Source organism: Triturus cristatus, chromosome 8 (genome assembly GCF_964204655.1).
Source record: "Triturus cristatus chromosome 8, aTriCri1.1, whole genome shotgun sequence".
In the NCBI taxonomy this organism is placed as follows: domain Eukaryota; kingdom Metazoa; phylum Chordata; class Amphibia; order Caudata; family Salamandridae; genus Triturus; species Triturus cristatus.
The window spans coordinates 458,382,335-458,404,480 of NC_140591.1; the positions used below are offsets into that span (position 1 = coordinate 458,382,335).

At 50.4% G+C, this 22,146-nt stretch overlaps 1 long non-coding RNA gene across 1 annotated transcript in view; it reads right to left on the minus strand.

The window, feature by feature from the left end:
- Positions 1 to 22,146, minus strand: part of LOC146802321 (uncharacterized) — a 33,616-nt gene that overhangs the window by 4,663 nt on the left and 6,807 nt on the right. Inside the window, exons 2-3 of the long non-coding RNA XR_014967377.1 lie at positions 20,851 to 20,954; positions 20,314 to 20,373 (exon numbers count right to left, since the gene is read on the minus strand). This is a non-coding gene — a long non-coding RNA (uncharacterized LOC146802321). The remainder of the gene's footprint in view (positions 1 to 20,313; positions 20,374 to 20,850; positions 20,955 to 22,146) is intronic.

Consider the following 22,146-nt stretch of genomic DNA (forward strand, 5'->3'; position numbering starts at 1 on the left):
GCCCGGAGGGAGCGGAGCACTGGGGGCGCCGGTCTGGGCGGTCGGCGGTGGCTGTTGAGGCTGGCAAATACCGCGCAGACGAGGAGCCGGGTGCCGGCCGGTCTGGCCGCCATTTTCTCTACGCCCGATCTGCGCGCCCGGAGCTGGGCGAGTCCGGAGCTGAGGAGGCGTCGCGCTGGTGACTGCTGCAGGCTCCTGGCTGGAAGGCGCCGACAGTAGAGGTCCCCTGACCCCGGACGGCGTCGGCGATGAGAGCGACGACTGTGAGGCCCGAGCAGAGGCGGTGATCGCCGGCGTCAGACTCTGGTAGGCCGGGACGCTCCCGGGTGCGTTGGGGGCTCGCTGCGGGCCCGGAGACGGCTGCTGACGGCGCTGGGTGTGCGGAGTGACCCGACCTTGAGGAGAGAGAACGACGGCTCCCCGAGGGGGACGCCTGGCTGGCCGGTGTGACTGGGGACACAACGTGGTGGCTGCAGAGCACCCGCCGCCATTTTCCCTGCTGCGTGGATGCGGCCTGGTGGTGAGTCTGGCGCTAGAGGCGGCCTGGTGTGACTGGCGGCCGAGGGAAAGCATCGCCCCTGGTGAGCCGGGCCCCGGTGAACTGGTGCTGACTGCCTGTTGGGCCTCTACCCTGGGAGCGTCTGGTGCCCGACCTCACTGCACCCCGGTTGGCGCCTGCTGAGCTGAGCCCCGGAGACCTGCGACTATTGGTGCTTGGGGGAGCGCTGAGACGAGAGAGCAAGAGGTTGGTAGGGGATCGCGGAGCCCCGCGCTGCCGCGCTGTCCCTGGGGGCTGCTCTGGGACCCCCGGCCGGCTCATATTGAGGCCTGATTGCAGACGGAGGGAGTGCGCCTCAGCCTGGGGCGCTGCGGCCTAGACTTGCTTGGAGCCTGCCCGGACTGGCGGGGGCGGGGACAGAGGCTCACCTTCGCGTAAAGGCCCCCCCACGGCTGATGGGCTGATCGGGGCCCCACCGGGTGGACCGGGACTGAAGCGGCGAGCCGTCAGATGCTACGGCGCCCCCACTGCACCTCTCAACTCGACTGAGCAGGTGGGATCCCCCGTGGGGGGCGGATCGCCTGTCCGGCAGCCAGGCACCACGCGGGGGCTCGAGAACCTGGCATTCCCCTTTCCCGACGGCGCAGAGCCTGGAGGGCCGTTTGGAACGGGCTTCACTGCAATTCATGAACTGCGTAGCCCAGTGACCTGCGCCTTACGCTGAGTGCCCATTCTGGAGTGCCGGGGTCCCTGCTCACCCCTGTTGAGACGCTGCCCCCTGACCCTCTCGCAGCATGACGCGCACTAAGCCAGGGAAGGAGCCGCCCGCGGCCCCCAAAGACGCCTCGGTTAAGGATTTGTGGGGCAAGCCGACTGTACCATCGTCGAGTGCAGCACTATCGGATTCTGGGGCCGCCGCTGCGCCAGTCACGCAGTCCTCCATGGCGTCGTTCATGCAGGAGCTCAAAACAGAAATTGGGTCGCTGCGCACAGAGGTCCAGGCCTGTGTCAAGGAGCTGCGGCGAGATGTTGGGGAACTCGGTGGCCGGGTTGATGACTTGGAGAAAACCTTAGACGCACGTACGGAGGACCAGGAACACCTATGGCAGCGGCTCGCCACTCTAGAAGAACAACATGTCGAGCTGCAAATCAAACAAGAAGATTTGGAAAATAGGGGGCGCCGCAACAACATACGCATACGGGGGGTGCCAACTGGAGCGGAAGGAGCAGACATTATGTCATTTGTGGCGGACCTACTCCATGATATCCGAGGTGATGATGACACTTCACCACCCACATTGGACTGTGCGCATAGGGTCTCGGGACCGTCTGGAAGGCCGGGACTCATCCCTGACATCTTGACGCGGGTCCACTTCTTCGTCGAGAAATAAGCCATTCTCAAAGCGGCAAGAAGCAAACCTGAAATCCTCTGTGGGGGCAAGCCCATCCAGCTATTTCAGGACCTGGCCCCTACCACCCTCCGGCGCCGGCGGGACTTCCGGCCCATTACGGACAAGCTAAGGGAACTCAACATTCGATATCAATGGGCCCACCCCTTTGCCCTCATGTTTCAGTGGGAATCTAAGCGACGTGTGCTGCGTTCCTATCGAGAGGCGGCCCAGCTGCTCCAGATCCCGGACTCCCCGCCGGCTAGCCCCTCGCGCCGACCTGCTGGTCTCCGCGTCCCTCTGAAGCCGCAGTGGTCCACAGTGCGCTGCCCTAGGCACCCCTCCTCCCCGGATGGCAGCCGATCCTCCCGGGACAAGCAAGACATCATCGAGCACATCAAGTCCCTGGAGGGAGGTCCGTCACCATCTGGTTCGCAAGCGCTCGCCTCCAAATGAAGGATTCTTGGCGACACCCCCTTTCTGGTAGCAGCTTGGGCACTGAGTCGGCTGTGGGCTTGGTCTGCTTGTGGCGGCCCTGGCCCTCCCTCTCACGACGCCCGGGGGACCTCCCTGGGGGGCACACACCTGCCTGGTACCTGGCGTGACACCTATACGGCTGCGGCGGTGGTCCGGTGCGGACCCTCGACATCATGGATCTACAGATAAGCGATGACTCACCCCCACTCCTATTTCTGGGAGAGTGACATCTCCGGGACAGCCTGTGCCATTGTGCCTGGCTACTCCCTAGACTGGAATAGGCCTTGCTGGCCCTGTTGGCCGATTAAGTGTTTTGGTTGTTGTTTCTGCCATGTTTCCCTTCTCTCCTCTCCCTCCCTTTCTGTACCCTTTTGGTGGGGGGGACACACGTCTGAGGGGAACAACAGCATGAAAGATGTCTTGCTAGTGGTCCTGCGTCAATGACTGACTCGCCCTCTTGGAAGATAGTATCCCTCAATGTGAAAGGGCTTAACTCACCCAATAAGAGACGCCAAATATGGCGCTATTTGCTCCTGCAGAGCCCCGACGTCATTTTCCTCCAAGAGACCCACCTTCTCAAATCGGATGTGGTGCGAATGGCGCACCCCCGCTTCCCCCACCAGTTTTGGTCTTCAGCCACCACTAAGTCGGCGGGAGTAGCCATCCTCTGTAGGGCGGGGTTCCTCCGGGGAGACACTAGGGTCAGCAGGGATGCCGAGGGTCGGTTCCTGCGGGTGGAGCTCAGGAGAGGGAATCACCCGCTCACCTTGTGCAATATCTACTCCCCCAACCAGGGTCAAGATGCCTTTATCCGCGGGATCATTAGGGAGCACCTTGAGCCAGTCGACACCGATCTCATAGTTGGAGGTGACTTCAATTTGGTGTGGGACGCGGAGATGGACCGCTATGGGGGGGCATTTCACGGGACGGGGGCTATGTCTGCGGCGGTGAAGAGTTCCCTCACTTCCTTAAACTTGGTGGACACCTGGCGGTACTACTCGCCGGGGCTTCGGGACTACACCTTCTACTCCCATGTACACCGCTCATACTCTCGTATCGACCTCCTCTTTGCATCGCACTCCCTGCTCAAGGACATCATGTCAGTGTCACACTCCGGCATTTCGATTTCGGATCACGCTCATGTGGAATTGCTCATACAGGAGAGTTCCACTCGCCCGACGCGTTTGAGCCGCTGGAGATTCCCGGATCACGTCCTTCGGGACCCGGTGGATAGAGAGGAGGTCCAGGCGGCCATCCTGGCGTATTTCGCTGATAACGACGTGCCGGGGACCCCCCTCCCTCTTCTCTGGGATGCCTTTAAGGCTACGATACGAGGTACCCTCACGGCAATAGCAGCAGCCAGGGCGCGAGAAGCCAGGCTCTATGAAACCAAAATCGAGCGTGAAGTAAAGACGTTAGAGAAGCTAGACCACGAACGCCCGATGGCGTCGCGTAAGAGACGCTTGGCCGTTCTCCGCGGGCAGCTCCGCGCGCACCGTACCAACAAGGCTGAGCGCGCCCTGCTTTCACTCAAGCAGCGGTATTACGAGGGCGGAGATAAGGTAGGTGCTGTTCTGGCGCGGCGCCTGCGAACGCGAGCGGCACGAGCCCATATCGCCAAGCTGCAAAAGACGGACGGGTCATGGGCCATTGCGGAACCGGCAAAGCTCCAAACGTTCCGCGATTACTACGCGGCTCTATATGCGAGCGACCCGCCGGCGGCAGCTCTGATATCGGACACCGTAGACACCTGCGGATGGGAACCACTGAGCAAGCAGCAATCTGAGACCCTGGAGGACTCTATCACCTGCACGGAAATGGCGGAAGCCCTGAAGGATCTTCCGCTCGGCAAGACGCCAGGCCCGGACGGGCTGCCGGTGTCCTTCTATAGGGCCTTTTTGCCGCAATTGCAACCGTATCTCCTGCGCCTCTTCAACTCGTTCGCGGAATCAGTGGGGCCCTCGCCGGACATGGCAATGGCTGAAATAGCCCTCATACCGAAGCCCGGGAAGGATCACACCCTTTGCTCCTCTTACAGGCCTATTGCACTATTAAACACCGACTTGAAATTATACACCAAAATCCTGGCTAAACGGCTTAGCACCCACCTCCCGAACCTCATCGAGCCCGACCAGGTGGGGTTTATCCACCAACGCCAGGGGGCGGACAATGTGCGCCGCATAGCGCACATAGTGGGGAAGGCCAAACACTGGAGGATCCCAGCATGCTTGCTATCACTCGATGCAGAAAAGGCCTTCGACCGAGTGGACTGGAATTTCCTCAGGGCGGTCCTGCGGAAGGTGGGGTTGGGCCCTAAGATGGTGGCACGTATCATGGCCCCCTATATCTCACCGATGGCCAGAGTGCGAGTCAACGGCCAACTCACGCAGCCTTTTCCCATTTGCAGAGGTACTAGGCAGGGTTGCCCCTTGTCGCCCCTACTGTTCGCCCTTGTGGTGGAGCCTCTGGCCATTAGGATACGCCAGTCGCCTGATATAGGTGGCATATCCCTTCGGGGGGTTGAGCACAAAATCGCTCTCTTTGCAGACGACCTACTCCTTACTCTCTCAGACCCCCCGCGCTCGCTGCCGGCGGTCCACTCGTTACTCCAAACCTTTGAAAGTGCCTCTGGGCTGAAAATCAATCATACGAAGTCCTGGGCCCTTAACCTTACGATTCCGGATGGGGAACTCGCGGCGATCCAGGCCTCTGTCCCGTACCAGTGGGCGAGCAAGTCGGTGCGGTACCTGGGCCTTAACATAACTCCGGACCTGGACACTTGGACGCAGGCCAACTGGCAGGAATACAAGCTCTCAGTCATGGCCGACCTCCGAACATGGAAGGCCCTGCCCCTCTCCTGGCTTGGTAGGCTGAACACGGTTAAAATGTCTATTTTGCCGAAGATCTTATACCTTTTCCAAACCTTGCCGACTCCTATTCCGGAACACTGCATTCAGGGGCTGCAGCGTGACCTCACCAAATTCATATGGGGGGGGGAGAAACCCCGCTTTTCCAACCGGATCCTGAAACTCCCTCGGGATCGGGGAGGGCTGGCCTGCCCCAACCTTTTAGACTACTACTGGGCGTCACATCTCCGCTATATCTTGGAATGGGGGGCGTGGGAGAGTGAAAAAGTGTGGTTCCACATGGATCGGGCAGTCACTTGTCGTCCACTCTGGGACCATGCTTGGCTGCCCCGGGAGGCTCGTCACCGTAGCGCTTACATGGCGGTTCCCACCAAAACGGTCCTTGACATCTGGGACAAGGTGGCAGTTCGTCGGGGCCTAACCACTTTTCCGTCTCCCCACACCCCGATCGCCCGTAATCCGCAGTTCCCGCCGGCGGATCGCCCCCCATATTTCGCGAATTGGACGGAAACCGGCTGCAGGACGATTCGTGACCTGTTTATTGGGGACTGTCTCAAAACATTCGCTCAATGTAAGCTGGAGTTTGGGCTGCTGGAGAGGGACAAATTCCAGTATATACAACTGCGCCATTGGATACAGGGCTTTGCCTTGGCGCAGGCGGCCACACGGCCCTACACCCCGTTCGAGCGGTTGGCGCGTACTTTCGGCACCTACAAGGGGCTGATCTCCCGCGTATACAAGGTGCTTCAACACGCACAGCGACCGGATTCCCATCCCTACCAGGAGAGATGGCACAAAGTCACTGGCTCAGGTGTTATCCCTTCCCAATGGTCTCGGCTCTGGAGCGACATCCCCAAGCTCCTACGTAGCATTCCCCAACAGGAATCGGCCTACAAGGTGATGACCCAATGGTATTACACCCCCGCTAGGCTCCAAAAAATGTTCCCTGCGACATCCCCCCTCTGCTGGCGCTGCACTCAGGCGACGGGTGATTTCATCCACATTTGGTGGACCTGCCCTCTACTGATCACCTTCTGGAAGGAAGTCCTCAGTCACATAAAAGAGGTTTTGGGGTATCCTCTCCCGGAGGACCCGCTGGTGGTACTCTTGGGCCTTCGGCCGACGACTCTACGGGCCATGACGGGCCGTGACAGACACCTTAGCTTTCACATGCTGGGCGCTGCAAAACAAACAGTGGCTCTCTATTGGAAGAAGCCCGACACACCCTCAATCAATGTATGGTTTACCCGCCTGTGGCATGTGGTGGCGATGGAGTTCCTCACGGCACGCCTTCAACTCCGCGATACCAAGTATCACCAGCGTTGGAAGCCCTTGATCGACCACCTGGGGAGACTAGAGCATACGAGACTGCAGCCTCCACGGCTCCGAGCCCTGAAACTTTTTGATGATGTAGTAGACCCTACCGAACCAGGGAACTTCTGGAGATAGGCAAACGATTCGGGGTCTCTGACTTTTCTAGATACCCCCGGGTTGGGGGGGAACCTGCCCCTGGAGGACCTTGACCTTCGGCCTATGCCCTGTGGTACTGGTGGGACCCATACTCCCCCCCCCTCCATGCTGAACCTCCTCCCCTAGATTCCACACCCCCCACCTTCTTCCCTTTCGTTCTGTTTCCCTCCCCATTAGTTGATTGGGCGCCTCTTCTCTATCCATTGGATGCAGGTGCGGTAGTGGATAGCTTTAACACGAACACAGCACGGGGAGAATGGGCGGGTCCCTAATATGTTGTTACTGTGCCATGACTTACATGCTGGTTGTTGCCCTATGCCATACTAGATGCGACCCTGTGGGATACTAGCGAGCCTATGCCACACAACACTTGGCGGTTGCCAGCCCTCTCATGCTATACCCACTGCAGGCCATAAATGGGGACTCATTGAGGGCGAGCTGGAGGGTGTCCCTACACGCTGTCCATTAGACGGGCGGGATATGTAACAATGCACTGCTTGTCGTGACCCAACTGTATAATAGCCAAGGCGGACTGCATGTGTGGGTAGATGTGTCTACAGGGAACTGCATAGCAACGGTGTCAAGTGCAGTCTTTAGAATGACAGGACATTGGCCCCTAAGGATGTGCTTAGCGTTGCTCGACCTGCTTGCCTCCGCCTAGTGACTATTGCAATGTTATACACTCTCTTGTCAGATGGGGGGCTCGCGCAGGGTGTAGGGCTCCTACCGGGGATCCGGGCTGGGAACTGCCTGCTCATAGAACTACCCCCGGGGCATCATTGAGTCTCCCAGGCTTCCCTGACTCTGAAAGTGTATCCTGCTGTGTGTAAGTTGTTCGCTGCCGGCCTATAAGGTTGTAGGCACATAAGCTGTGTATCACCTCTGGCATGACCTGTTAAACGATTAATAAACGTTTGATAACAAAAAAAAACAAAAAAATCGGGAGATTGGGGCCTTGAATCGGGTTAGTTACTCTCATGTATGGGCTTTGGTCGTGTGCTGCTGCGGGACCGGTCTGGACATTTGAAACGCAAATGCACGTTTTTTTTACCTTTCCGAAGCATGGAGCGCAATGGCAGAGAAAGCGAGGGTGATGCAAGTGTTGTGCCCCCGAGGAATCGGGTTTTTGCAGGAATCGGGAGGCGGGAGACTAGCCTTGAAATCGGTAGTCTTCCCTCTCCCGCCTGAATCGGGAGGGTTGGCAATGGCATGTCAGCACCCTTGAGTCTAACCCTGCCAAGGGAGGTCCCGGGGACCTCCGTAGACATACTGATGCTGGCAGCCTAGGTGTGATGAGGAAGTGCCTCCTTCAGTCGGATCGGATGTGGTAGCCCACAGATGTCAAGGCTTCAAGAAAGAAAAAAAATCACTGAAAAAAGCAAGAGTGAACAAGCTGAAAGAAAAACGAATGAAGATGTTTCCAGTTCACTTGCGTCCCCTTCCCTTTGTGTGAAACAGTAGATTCCAGGAAATACTCAGAGTGCTAGTATAAGAAACAATAGCAACTGCCTGCCCCAGCCCTGCCAGCTCGCTAGAAATGCCACACAACTAGGACATCTCTGCGGTGCGGTTTTTGCTAGCTGAGCTCAAACTGTTTAAAAGCGTCTGGGGAGCGATGCACCATAGAGGCAGGGGGCACTCATGTAAAACCACCATTATTCCTTAAATATTTATTAGCACGGCTGACTGGGACTTTCATCCATATATAAGGTTAAGCAGCAAAACCTATGTATCAGTTGTGGCGCTTATTGGCTACTTCTATATTTGTGTAACTCGCTGAGCCATCTTTCCCAGTAATCCTTTCCCACCCCCCACGTGGCAGGCCTGTGATATCTCATGTATGTTATCAATGCGCCGACGTTACAGTGGCGTGCGATAATGTGCTGCATGGCTAAAAATGTGGGCCGTCGGCTTAAACTGCCGACTTTGGTGCAGGAAACCAGGGTTCGAGCCCCGCCCTCGAGGTCGCGTCCACATCCAGTGATTCTTGGCAGATCACTTAATCTCCCCGTGCCTGAGGCTGAATGTGTAATGTAAATACGGTGCTATGTAAAGCGCTCCAATACCTTCGGGTCGAGTTCGCGCTATATAAAAGATGCAAAAAAAAAGGTCCCAAAGGCGAGATCGATTGCATTGCAAATGCTTGTTAACGTTTGCTTTCTGCTACTCCGCACACCGCACAGTTCAGATACATTAAACAGAAAATACTTAGTTACCTACAGGTACATTTTATTTTATTCATCTTTGATTCAAAAAAAAAAAATCCCTACTATTAACTGTTTCACAACAAGCATCTGTTAATTCACATAATTGGTTTTTCACTAAAAGGTGTCTTACCCAGGTCTGTACGAGCCCAAACCCCCACCAACGGGGGGGGGGGGGATGGGTCATGCATATGAGGCCTGTGGACCTGTGAGCACACAGGAGAAGCTTAGATCCTTACAGACACGAACAGAGAAGAGGGTTCGCCGCCCGAGTGAGGATTAAACTCGCACTAGTGAACCTTGACTTGTGAGGAGGCAATAAAACGGGTTAATCAGACAAAGCTGGGGATGCTCGGCACCAGTCTGTGACCGACACAAATACACTACATTTCACGCTGCTCTAGAATGTAAAACACGTTCCATTGCATTTTACTTTTATCCACAACGTCGGCCTATGGAATGCAGAAAGAGTAGAGGCAGGCGTTGGAGTGAAACACTGTCAGCTGCAAATAAAGAAATAAATGAGTCTGGAAAAGCCACATACAAGTGTGATAACTACGCATCAGAAATATTGCAATCACAAGTGCACGGCGAATTATTGGAACTAAACAAATATGTATAGGCCAGTTACAAATTATTTTAAAATCAGGCATTTGATCGGCAGGGGATATTTTCTGTATGTTTTTTGACCCCATGCATCAGGCAGACATGTCTCCCCTACAGATGAAGGAATCACATGGGCTCTATTGTAAATTTTGAAACACTTTATAAACCATATCTGTCTTTTTCAGTATATCTTTGCTTTCCACCCAAAATCTTGTTGTCAGGTTTGTATGTTTTGCACCTCAATTTCTGTTATGTGGACTTTCTGTCAGTGTACATTTATAGTATATAAATGCTATATTTTGCAAAATAAACACAGTTTGCTGAAATATAATTTCTGTTTGTCTGGCTAATCTTAAAAAAATCAAGGATGAACTGCAATCCTGGGATGGATCTCTTTCGCCATCTAATTTTCAAAGTATTTGCAATGTACGGTCTTACCAATGGTGTGAGCCTTGATGACTTCATTAACCAATACAGTAAAGAGGAAGAGATGTGTTACAGGTAGAAAACACTTAGAGGGCCTCTTCCCATTGGCTGTGTGTGCTTGGCTTGGGGGTCGTTTTGCAAGCAGAACAGTTAGAGGATTGGGCACATTTTTGATATGTTTGTAATGTTTTCTTCACACTTGTGCTTTAAAATGCTATATTTGGATCCCGTTTTTGCAAAAATTCACAGTAAATATGTGGTGTAAAACCCACTATTTGAATACATTTTTTGCAAAATTTTCTCCTTTTTCAGTTCGGGCATTATAATTTAACATCAAAAACCACTCTTATCCTTATTTAAAAAGGCATTAAGAAAATAAATCCCTACTGTCAATCTGTCCTCTGTTTATCAAAAATAATGAAACTATATTTCTAACTTTTAAAACAGCAGTCTGAAATGCAGGATTTTACACCGTGTTTGACTTCAGCTGTTTTTTGTGGCCGGAGTCAGAAATACCCACTTGCTGACACAGCTGCTTGACACGTAAAGGCGTCGAATGCACACGCCATTCAAGTCAGCCTTGCCAGCCAGCACAAATCTGTCGTTCTGTACTGTGTATTTGGGGTTAACAACAACCAATTCACTCAGATAATGTAAATGCCTTTTAATACCTAATACAGAAGGATAAATGCTGTGACATTTTGTATCTTAATTTATCTATTGCAAAACACACAATTTCGTTTTTTGAAGCTTTTTTATTCCTATTAAATGTGGATTCTAATTTTATCTTTAACATTGTGGCAATTTGCACACATGTATAGTGTCTTACTCTGTCAATTTAATGATAGCGTGCAGCTATTTAGCATATATTATATAATTCATTGCTGGATTCTTTTAAAATGTATTTCATTTTAATGATATTTGGCATAACAGAATGATGACAAAAATAAAACATTGAGCTCATTCCAGACATTTTCAAAACGGTGTCATATACTCAGAACACATAATACAGGGCACTTAAGGCTAGCCATTCTTGCACCAAGAGCGCAATCACTACTTACAAGTACCATTAATGACAAACCACAGACATTTAAACACACTTTTAACCCACAGATCAACACTTAGGACAGAAACAAAAGACAGCCCACAGACTATACTTAAACCAAACCATTTGTAAATACTAGTTGTAAGTCATATTCACTAGATTTGGCTGGCAGAACACCAAGAAAAAAACGCTCTGCATATCACCACTTATGAATGTTACTAAGTGCACAGACCAGGATCCTTTCTATGTACATATTTATTTCCTCGGGGTACTAGTCACCAAAGAATAAATACTTTTTTATACCTAAACCTAGTTAAGTATCCCCTCTAGGGGAGCCGGCTAATTATATACAAGTTTAAAAATAGTACATCCAAGAAGGCAACACATTCATAAACTCACCTGGGGGAAAACAAAAAGACCATCACGCATTTGCTTACAATTAACTGCTTTGTTCTTCAGCTCTAATGCTTTCACATAAATGTTCTTTTGCTGTTCTTTTTTCAATCAAGGCTTGCTCACGCTGCATTCGTTCACGCACTTCTTTCTCCCACATTCGTACACAATCAAACATCTCTTGCCTAGTCTTTCGCTTAAACATACATTGTTCCACATACTCAATCTTTCGTAAATCAAATGACCCATACATAGGCCAACGCAACTCAGGATCCTTACGAGTGTATTTATTCCATAATGCGCTGTACATTATAGAAGAAAGACCATACTTAATATACATATCCCTATTAGGCGTCCCCTCCAGGGGGGGGGGGCGGTTGTGCTTCATCTAGTTTCAAATTCAAATTGGTACCACAAAAGCAACACATCCTACGAAGTGTGCTAAAAACAGGCATGCCAAAAATAGTGCAGAATATGCAGTATTATAATCAAAGTAGCACTTAAGGTACCTTTAGTACCGAGTCGGCCCTCACCATAGTGCTGGATAATATCCGCACACGTGCGGATGGGGGTCAGACCACCCTCCTGATCCTGCTGGACCTCACGGCAGCCTTTGGCACCCTTTCTCCCTCAGTTTTATCATCTCGTCTGAGGGAGATCGGGGTTGAGGGAGCAGCCCTGTGTCTACTGACCTCTTTCCTCGACCAAAGAGAGCAAAGAGTGAAGCTGGGGGAGTTTCTATCTCCATCCATGTCTGTGCAATGTGGGGTCCCTCAGGGGTCGGCATTAAGTCCGACCCTTTTTAACATATACGTGACCCCCCTTGTCAGACTAATCAGATCTTTTGGGATGGAGGTAGTTTCCTATGCAGACGACACACAGCTCCTCGTCTCTCTCTCCCAGTCAGTTAGTTCGACTGCCTCCAATTTTAGATCTTGTATGGAGGCAGTCGGCCAATGGATGATTCATAATTCATTGAAACTGAATGGGGAGAAGACGGAGGTGATGGTGTTTGGAGGAAAGGAAGAGGTATGGTCAACCGATTGGTGGCCGGACTCATTGGGAGCGTGTCCTGTTCCCGCCTCTTCGGCCAAGAACCTAGGAGTTTTGATCGACCCCACCCTCAGCATGTGTCAACAAGTCAATAGAACTGTCTCTACCTGTTGGGGCATTTTACACATACTGAGGAAAATCAGGCATTATCTCTCGCAGCAGGCAAGGAAACAAGTTGCTGTTGCTCTCATTGGCTCCCGGCTGGACTACTGCAATGCGCTTTATGCGGGACTGAATAGAAGTCTGCTGCAGCGCCTGCAAATGGTCCAGAACGCAGCAGCTAGGTTTGTCCTGGATCTGCCCAGGCATGCTTCGGCTACCTCTGCCAGAAAACTGTTACACTGGCTTCCTATAGAGGACCGGATACTTTTTAAGACCATGTGCATGACCTATAGGGCCTTAGCTAATGGTAGCTCTACTGGAATTGGATCTATTCTATCTTTTTATAGCCCCTCCAGGAACTTGCGCTCCTCTAATAGACTTCTCTTATTAGTCCCCCGTATCCGGAGAACTAAATGGGGGGGCAAAGCCTTTTCCATTCTGGCACCTAAGTGGTGGAATGCTCTTCCACTGGAACTTAGGTCCCTTCCCACTCTACAGCTATTTAGAAATGCTTTGAAAACCCGTCTTTTTGCGAGGTCATACTTGTAGTTGTGTTCTGCCTTCTGGTTTTGATTTGTTTTGTAGGCGCCTTGATGCCTTCGGGTTTTAGTTGCGCAATATAAATTTTATTTCATTCATTCATTCATTTAGTATGATGTGCCGTTTAAATCAATTCAGATAGAGAAAATTCTCCTCATTACCTGCCTATATAGATTGCAATCCATATATAAATCTCATGACAAACCAAGTTGGCCAACACAAATCTCCAAATCCAAAAGCAACAGTAAGCGTTACTAAACTACCTTACCAATCCTAGGCATCAAAACCAACAGCAAGCGCCACAGAAGGACACTTACCAATCACTTGGTGTCCAGGTTCCAACTGCCAAGTTCTAAAATCGACCAAATGGTCACTGCACGGCGAATCAACAGAAGAGATCTCAGTCGAGGACCGGCACCACCTGGATGGTCAGATCAGAAGGAAAGGAAAAACGCCATGGTTGCCAAGACTTGGGTCTCATCGGGCAGCGATCGCGTCCAGAGCGAGATTCCAATCCTTAGTCGCGACCAATCCTTTGGGCATCCAAGTCACCGATGAGCCCCAGTAGTTGGGCGTCAATTTGTTGATGGTGACCTCAGCTAGGCCTACCAGTGCAAGGGGTTCGCCCTTCTCTGCACAGAGTCCTCAGACCAATAGGAAGAAGTTAGCACAGAAACTGGAATAGGAAATACAGAGTTTAATAAACCTCATGAGGTGGAACCACATTCATACAGCACCCTGTGGTGCTGAATGAATGTAGCACACAAAGTAGAAGAACGATGGGTCTTTTATACCCACACAGGGGCTCAAAAAAGAGGGCGGTACAAGCACACATTGGAGAATTACATACATAGATGGTCATACAGAAATGCACAGTCAACAGTAAAGGAGGAGCTAGCAGTTGCTGACTCTGGTAGAAACAACCTGACAGCTACAGGTTAAAAACAGATGTATGGACAGTTAGATTCTTCTGCACATGTGCAGAGTAGCAGAGTCTAAGTATAGCCAGTCCTTTAAACAGAGCACAAGGGTAAACAACAGTGAAGAAGGAAACAGCCCTTGGTGAGCACATGGCAGACAATACAAAATGGATTCCACAAAATTGACAAGATAGCCTCTAAATACCAGATGGATTCCGCTAATGCTAATCCAATCGCAGCCAATTTACAACAGGTCTATTGCGCATGTGCTCGCGTGCCAGAGTGTGCTTACGTGAAAGAGTTTATGTAAGTGTGAGTGAAAGTGAAGATGAAATGGCATGTGATTTCACTTCTACTGCCCCTGGCATTCTGGTGAATTGATGTCCATGCCATCATACCGTGTTTTGTCCCAGTGTCATCCCGGCTGGGAGCAAGCTGGAGCTCAACACCTAGATACCAATGCAGTGGAAGAAAACAAAGGCACCCAACTTATCACTTCACAAGTACTTTAGAGAAAAAACTATGACTTGGTTGCAGGTTTTTGACTTAAATCAACAGCCCTATCTATGAAATGTGCATACATTGTAAGAATGCAATATTTGTATGTGTGTATGAGTAATTACACAAATAGTCATTTAAATGGCACATGCTAATTTATTTTTTATTTAGTTCTTTTATGGCTCTACTCATCTCAGTGTAGGGTGTCAGACACATCACACACGGAGACATAAAATCATACAAATGTGTAAAACAAAGTCCAGAAAATGTTTCTTAAGTCAACCTGGGTTATAAGGTGTAGGAACACACACATATCGTCCCTACTTGTAGACATTATGGCCCAGATTTACTAACATTTTGTGTCGTGTTTGCACCACTTTTTTAGCGCAGCCATGATGCAAAATGTTAGTTGAGATTTCTAAAGCCACACAAATCAGATTTGTGTGGCTATGCGTGGGATTTTTACCATAAAGTAATGCAATGTAGTGCATAGCACTGCGCTGTGGGATTTTTCCATGCATACAGCTTTGTTTTTGACCAGCGGCGGTTCCTCCACTAAGGCAGAAGAGTGCTGCCTCACTGCTTTTAAGTAGTGAAATTAAAGGAAACATAAAATGATAATAACTAGGTTATTATCGTTTTATGTTTCCATGCTGCTTTGTGGGAGGGCGAGCACGGCTGCTCTGCTCTCAGAGCAAGGCAGGGGAAGAGTGGTTTGCCCACTCCAAGTGCGCAATGACTGGCCGGCCAACTTCGTATGTTCTCCATACACGCTGCGTTACAGCCTGTGCGGAGAACATGCCCAGGCCCCCAGTCCTCATCTGAGCGCCAAACCACGGTGCTCAGACCAATCACAATGCTGCATTGCAGCGTTGTGATTAGTCAGGGGAGCCTGGGTGCTTACCAATCACAATCATTGCAGCATTGTGATTGGTCAGGGGAGCTGGTGTGCTTCCTGGTTCCCGTTCGGTGCCAGTGGAGTCCTGACACGGCGGAGAGACGCAGCAACCCATTACCTCTCCCTCCGGGATCAGGGCGAATCTCGCCGCGTCCACCAGCTCCCGCAGAGGTCACTCAGTCAATCCACCGCAGTAAGACCCCGGGGCCACACCTCCTCGCGTTGCCACAGAGCCTGCCGCTCTACCTGCGCCGTCCGTCCCTAATTGATTACGGCCTGTGCACCTCCCAGTGGCCCACTGCTGCCGCCGCCTGCTTGTGTGCCACCGCGCCCGGGGCGCCTCCGCTACAACTGTTCGCTGCGAGCCGGGCAGTATCCGAGCTATGCGGCCGCCATGTTGCTCCTCTGCGGTATCCACCGGGGACGCTGGACCCCTCTCTCCGTGCCTCTGATGCAGCTCACCAAGGGACCCGCAGTTCTCCCCAGCGATTGTGGTCTTTGCCACTGCCGCCGCGTCTCACCACACTCGTCAGGCACCCACTTCCGCACCGGCTCCGACGATTCCTCACGCCGCACGCACAGCGACGTAGGCGCGTACTCGCTCCACTCGAGGTCGGGGATCCAAGGCCTTTACTCCTCCGCGGGTCAGCGCCGCACGCCGGGCAACAGCTGCGCTCCGCTGTCTCCAGACTCGCCCCTTCGTGCCTCTGCACCTTGCGCCACCACTGGCTAGCCCCTCAAGTGTGTTCCAGGCGGTGTGGGGCAGGATAAGTGCAGGATTGTGATCTCCGTGTGCCGGAGCCCGAGGCTCAAGCGGCCATTCTCTTGTCGAGCCAAGCTCCGCCCCCTGTCCTTACAAGTATTTGGTTAATTGGTTTAGATCCTAATTTTGATTTTTCTCAATATGTTGTTATTTTAAGATTTCAAAAAAGGGCCCTTCCTTCGATTCATGCTGCAGAATGCAGCATGTATAAAAAGGGGAAGTAACGAGGATAAATAAAGATATTTCACTTCATTATGTCTGGTTCAGGGAGATGTAGCATTTTGGCACAATCCGAGGTTCACTCACTTTAGTAAACCTCGGATTACGTCAAAAACAGTGGGGGCCGGCACCGATTGGGGGTGGCTCCGGAGCAGGCGGGGTTCATGCCTGGCAGAAATCTGACATACAACCTTAGAACGGTTTTTGGCACCATGCAGCATGTCCGGCGGGACACTAAAGCACTCGCGGTTTTCCTTGATATGGAGAAAGCGTTTGACTCTGTAGAGTGGCCTTTTATGCGTCAGGTTTTAACAAAAATTGGTTTGGGTCCGGTGTTCCTGCGAATGATAGGGGTATTGTATACGGCACCCAGTGCGAGGATCCGGCTGGGAGATCGGGTTACGGATGCTATTTATATCTCCAGGGGTACGCATCAGGGTTGCCCACTGTCGCCGATACTGTATGCCCTGGTGGCGGAACCGTTAGCTTGCGCCTTACGGGAATATCACAGCCTTAGGGGGGTGAGCTTCCCCACCTATAAAATAACGGTGTCCACGTACGCGGATGACACACTTTTGTATGTCCGGGACCCAGAGAATAATTTGGCTCCGGTGTTGAGAGAAGTGGTCCACTTCGGGGCCCTTTCTGGCCTGCGAGTGAATTGGAGTAAGTCCATAGCCTTTCCGCTTACCTCATATACGACCCCGTTCGAGATGGAGTACCCGCTACAATGGTCGAATGACGCAGTTCGATATCGGGGAATAAAGCTACATACCGATCCTGAAATACTGATGAGGGAAAACTATGGCAGAGCCATAGAAAAACTGGAGGACGATGTGGAAATTTTGATTGGCCTCCCTCTATCGTTAGTGGGTAGGATATCGATTATGAAAATGGTGGTTCTCCCTCGTTTCCTTTTCCTGTTCACTAATATCCCTATGGTGCTGCCACGGGTTTTTTTCGATAGGCTCCATAAGTCGTTATTGAAGCTGGCATGGGCGGGTAAACAGGCCCGAGTCAGCTGGAGGGTGCTCACATTGCCCTACCACATGGGGGGACTCGGGGCACCGGACATGGAGCTCTATTACCGGATTGCGCAGGGTGCGCAGGCGCACAGCTGGATCCATGGTGAGGAGTCGACCCCTTACCTCCGGCTGGAACGATTATTCGCTGACCCCCTCCCGCTTCCATCGATTCTATTTGATACGCCCGGCCGCCGTACAGGTTATCTGGACTCTAAATTCCACTAGGCACGCATGGGACTGCATTCTGCGATACAAAGCTGGGGCTCTGTTATATTCCCCGGCGATGCCGGTTGAGTGGGCGCGATGGCTACCTCCTTGCAGGGACAGGGGAGTGGTGCGTGCTCTTCAGGATCTAGGTTTACGTACGCTGGGAGACCTGTTCGTAGATGGTACCGTGATAACGTGGGATGAGGTAGCTGCGGGGGCGGAAATCCCGACACAGCTGCAGCGTTTCCAATTTCACAGGGTGAGAGGGGCGTGGCGGCAGCAACTGGGGGATGACATGGCTGAACCCCCGGAGGTGCCGGAGCTAACGTATATTATTAAACACAAATGCCCCCGCAGGCTCATATCCCGACTCTACAAAATAACGATGGAACAACGTATACAGCAGTATCCCAAGGCACGGCTGGCCTGGCAACAAGACCTGGGTATAGAGATAGATGATGCCATGTGGCTGTACTGCTGTGCTGGCATGCGTAGAATATCGCTGCATGGCAGACACAGATTGCTTCATTTCAAGTATATACGCCAGACAGATTATACAGATACGGTCTGCGGGAGGATGCTAGATGCGAGAGATGCGGTCATGCCACGGCAGACTTTATTCATTTGGCGTGGTATTGTCCGGGGGTCTTTGAGTTCTGGCGGGCGATTTTCCACAAACTAGGAGGCTTGCTGGGTCTGGAGTTTGAGCCGGATCCGGCGGTGGCCCTGTTGGGATACTCTAAGAAGCTACCTAGAGCCATACGAAAAATGGTGGATATGGGGCTGCTGATAGCAAAGAGAAGGGTGGCACTGCGCTGGATGAGAGGACCAGGGCCCACAGTTGCGCAGTGGACCCGAGATGTGCTATATTGCTGTACGCAAACCGAGGTATTTAGCGAGCTGCTCCCACCGCGCAGTCGCCCAAAGAACTTCTGGGGGCTATACTCTGAACATCTTAAGGGGAAGGGGGGAACTTCGGAGAAGGGTACTGAAACAGGAGTGGAACGGGACCTGGGTGAGGTGGCGTAGTGAGAAATCTGAGGGTGGAATCCTTGACACCGGGTGGGCTGTTTTAGGTGTGCAACACCAGGACATGAATTGACTTGTTTGAGGCCGGGGGTGAGGAGTGGGGGACGATTAGCGACTTAGGGGAATGAGTATTGTAGGACTGGTACGTGGCAGAACGTCAGCTATTGGGATACTGCGTAGCCCGATGACTCAGGGATCAGTAGGTTCAGAGGAGACTTGTTCGGATGCCTCAATGTTGGGGGGGAGGGGGGGTGGGGGGGAGTGGGGTTGGTTTGCTCGGGTTGATGGGGGGGGGAGCAAAAACAGAAAAATGTTGATCCCAAGTGGGATACGATATAATATGTGTGACATACTGCTGCAATCCTTGGGAGAACTCTGGGAAGGCCTAAGTTGTTGTACAGCGAAGCCCGGCCTCCGGGATGTGGGACAAGCTGTTGTGCTGCGGAGCCGTGTTGTGGTATACTAGCCGGCCTCAGGGTTGTAGGCGCATGGTTCTGTATGTCGGTTCCGGTTATTTGATAATAAAGAAATATATAAATAAAAAAAATAAAAAATACTTGCAAGGACAGCCAATGAACTGGAAGTAATGATCTCAGTGTCAAAAGCAGTAGCCCACTTCCCTATCTATATAAAATACAGATCTGTGAGCTGCCTGTTACACGATGTGCTTTGCAGCAAGCACATTAACCCTTGATTCTAGTCAAAACTGTGATTGGACAAAAACATAGAACTCTATTAACCATCAGAGTTACCTTACTGTTATTATAATCCCCTTAAAAGTGCTGGGCACACAAAGATCTCTGCAACAGGTAAGATATCTTGAAATGTACCTCTTTGTGACCAATTAAGTAAGCTAAAACATATTTACTATAATATTTGTCGTAGTTGCCAATTTCTTTGCTCAGTAAAAACACAATGTTCCCCTAGGACTTATTTACCTGTTCAATAAAGAATGTGCATACATTTTAAGAATGCAGGGTTTGTTTTTGTGCTTGAGTAATTAAACAAATAGTGATTTAAATAGCACTTACTAATTTATTTTTTATTTAGTTTTTTATGGCTCTACCTATTTCAGTGTAGGGTGTCAGAGCTCTTTACATCACACACAGAGACATACAATCATACAAGTGTGTAAAACAATGTCCAGGAAATGTTACTTTAGTCAAACAGGGTTATAAGGTGTAGGAATCACATATCATCCCTACTTGTAAACATTATGGCCCAGATTTACTAACATTTTGTGTTGTGATTGCGCCACTTTATTGGCGCAGCCATGACACCAAAATGTTACTTGAAAATTATAAAGCTGCACAAATCAGATTTGTGTGTCGATGCATGGGATGTTTACCATCAAGTAATGCAATGCAGTGCATAGCGCTGCCTTGTGGGACTTTGCGTCAGGGAGGTATTCTATGGGTGGGGCATTGGCATTCCATGCATCCACCTATGGGTATTGATGTAATCCCAGATTTACTAATGTGAATGAACCTGGGATTGCACCAAAATACTACACCTCCCTGAACCAGCAGTAACGAAGAGAAATATCTTTACTTCTCGTTGTTATGTCCTCTTTCTATGCATGACGCATTCTGCAGGACACATCTAAAGAGCAGCCCTTCTTTACAATCTTAAAATAACAACAGATTGGGAAAAATAACAATTTGGATCGATACCAGTGACTTACAGTTTGCATGTAGCTCCTTGATGCCAGTAAAAAGATCACTGTGCAAGGACAACCTATGAACTGGAAATAACAAAATGATTTCAGTGTCAAAAGCAGTAGCCCACTTACCTATCTATACAAAATACAAATCTGTGATCTGCATGTTACACAATGTGCTTTGCAGCAACAACATTAACCCTTTCTGCTATTTCATGAGTCAAAACTGTGATTGGACAAAACATAGAACTCTCCCTGAACTGTATTAACCACCAGAGTTACCTTTCTGCTATTATAGTCTCTTCAAAACTGTTGGCCACACAAAGATCTGTGCAGCAGGTGAGATATTTTGAAATGTAGCCTCTTTGTGACCAATTAAGTAAGCTAGAACAGATTTGCAGAAACATTTGTCCTTGAAGCCAATTGCTTTCTTCATCAAAAACCAATGTTCCCTTAGGACTTATTCATCTGTTTAATACATTTCAGACCACCACGACCCTTTCCTTCAGCCCGCGCATTGGTAACACAGAGACGATGTGAACCAAATCCACAGTCCCTTACCTCTTACTTTTCTGTATGTAAGACAAGGAAGAAAAGCTGTAGTACTTGGGGGAAGGTCCTGGGTGTGGGTAGTGGAAGTTCCTCTATATGAACTGCTGTGGCACCTTAAAGAAGGGAGGGACAACGTCAGTAACAATATGTGCAAGCATTTTGCCCTATGAAAGTGCCACTCAGCAACAGCCCATTGACAACTACCTGTAAACAAATGGGTGAACATACAGGCTCATCTACGAGTTCGTGAAGAATGGGATGGAGTGATGGGCACAGCCTTGAAAATTACCCAGGATGGATGGTATCTATAACACAACATAGGAACTCCGATTAAACAACACACACTCTTCAACCTGCAGTTTCTATGAGTAACAATTAAGCACCTGGGATTAATGAAAACACAAAAGATTATACTGGTATCCAAGAACTGTCATGTCAGTTATCCTCACTGATATATCTGTAATCCCAATGTAGCGCACTGTGGGTGTGTCTCGTAGCCCATCAAGTCAGGTAAGTGCTGTGATAACAAAAGAAAATGAGAACTCCTGGCAAATGCAAGGAAACAGTAACCTCAATTATGCTCTCACTGAAGTTATTGTTCCCAAGGCAGTGTACTTTGTGGGAGTTTGTAGCAAGCCAAGCATGCACTGAGAGGCAATAAGGAGTTAATGGCAAGCACTAGGAAAAACAATAGTGGTGCTCTGTGCGCTGCATGTGATTACTGTCATGCAATGCACTCTCAACCAAGTAACTGGTTTGGCAATCGGTGTTTGAAAACTATGATCGCGCTCTGTGCGCGTTGTTTCTAGAGGCGACCCGGAGGTACCTGGTTGCTGAGGCAGGATTCGGAAATGCAGAGTCTGGCGAAGCTCCTGATGCAGGTGGGGGCGATCTGGACCAATAATTCCGTAAGGAGAAATAGTCGTTTTCCCAGGGATATGTAGGAGCTGCTCCCATGGGAAAGATGCGGAGCGGCTTCGGGACTGTGGGCACGACTTAAGTATCGGTCTCTGCGCGCCACAATCCGAACATCACTGCAACTTGCTGTGATCACATGGGTTTTTGCCATTTGATGACTAAACCACTATTGTGACAGCAGTATTCATGTAAAAATAAACAAAATACTTAAACAATAAACCACATCATAGAGACGGTAGTTGCCGTACACCACCATTCTCTGCATGTGAAGCATACAACACTGTGCCATTCATATCTAGGGCGTTGAGCTGGGTGGTGCTACAGATACAGACCCAGAATCATAATAATAAAGAATATCTTAATAATCCGAATCAGAATATGCAATAA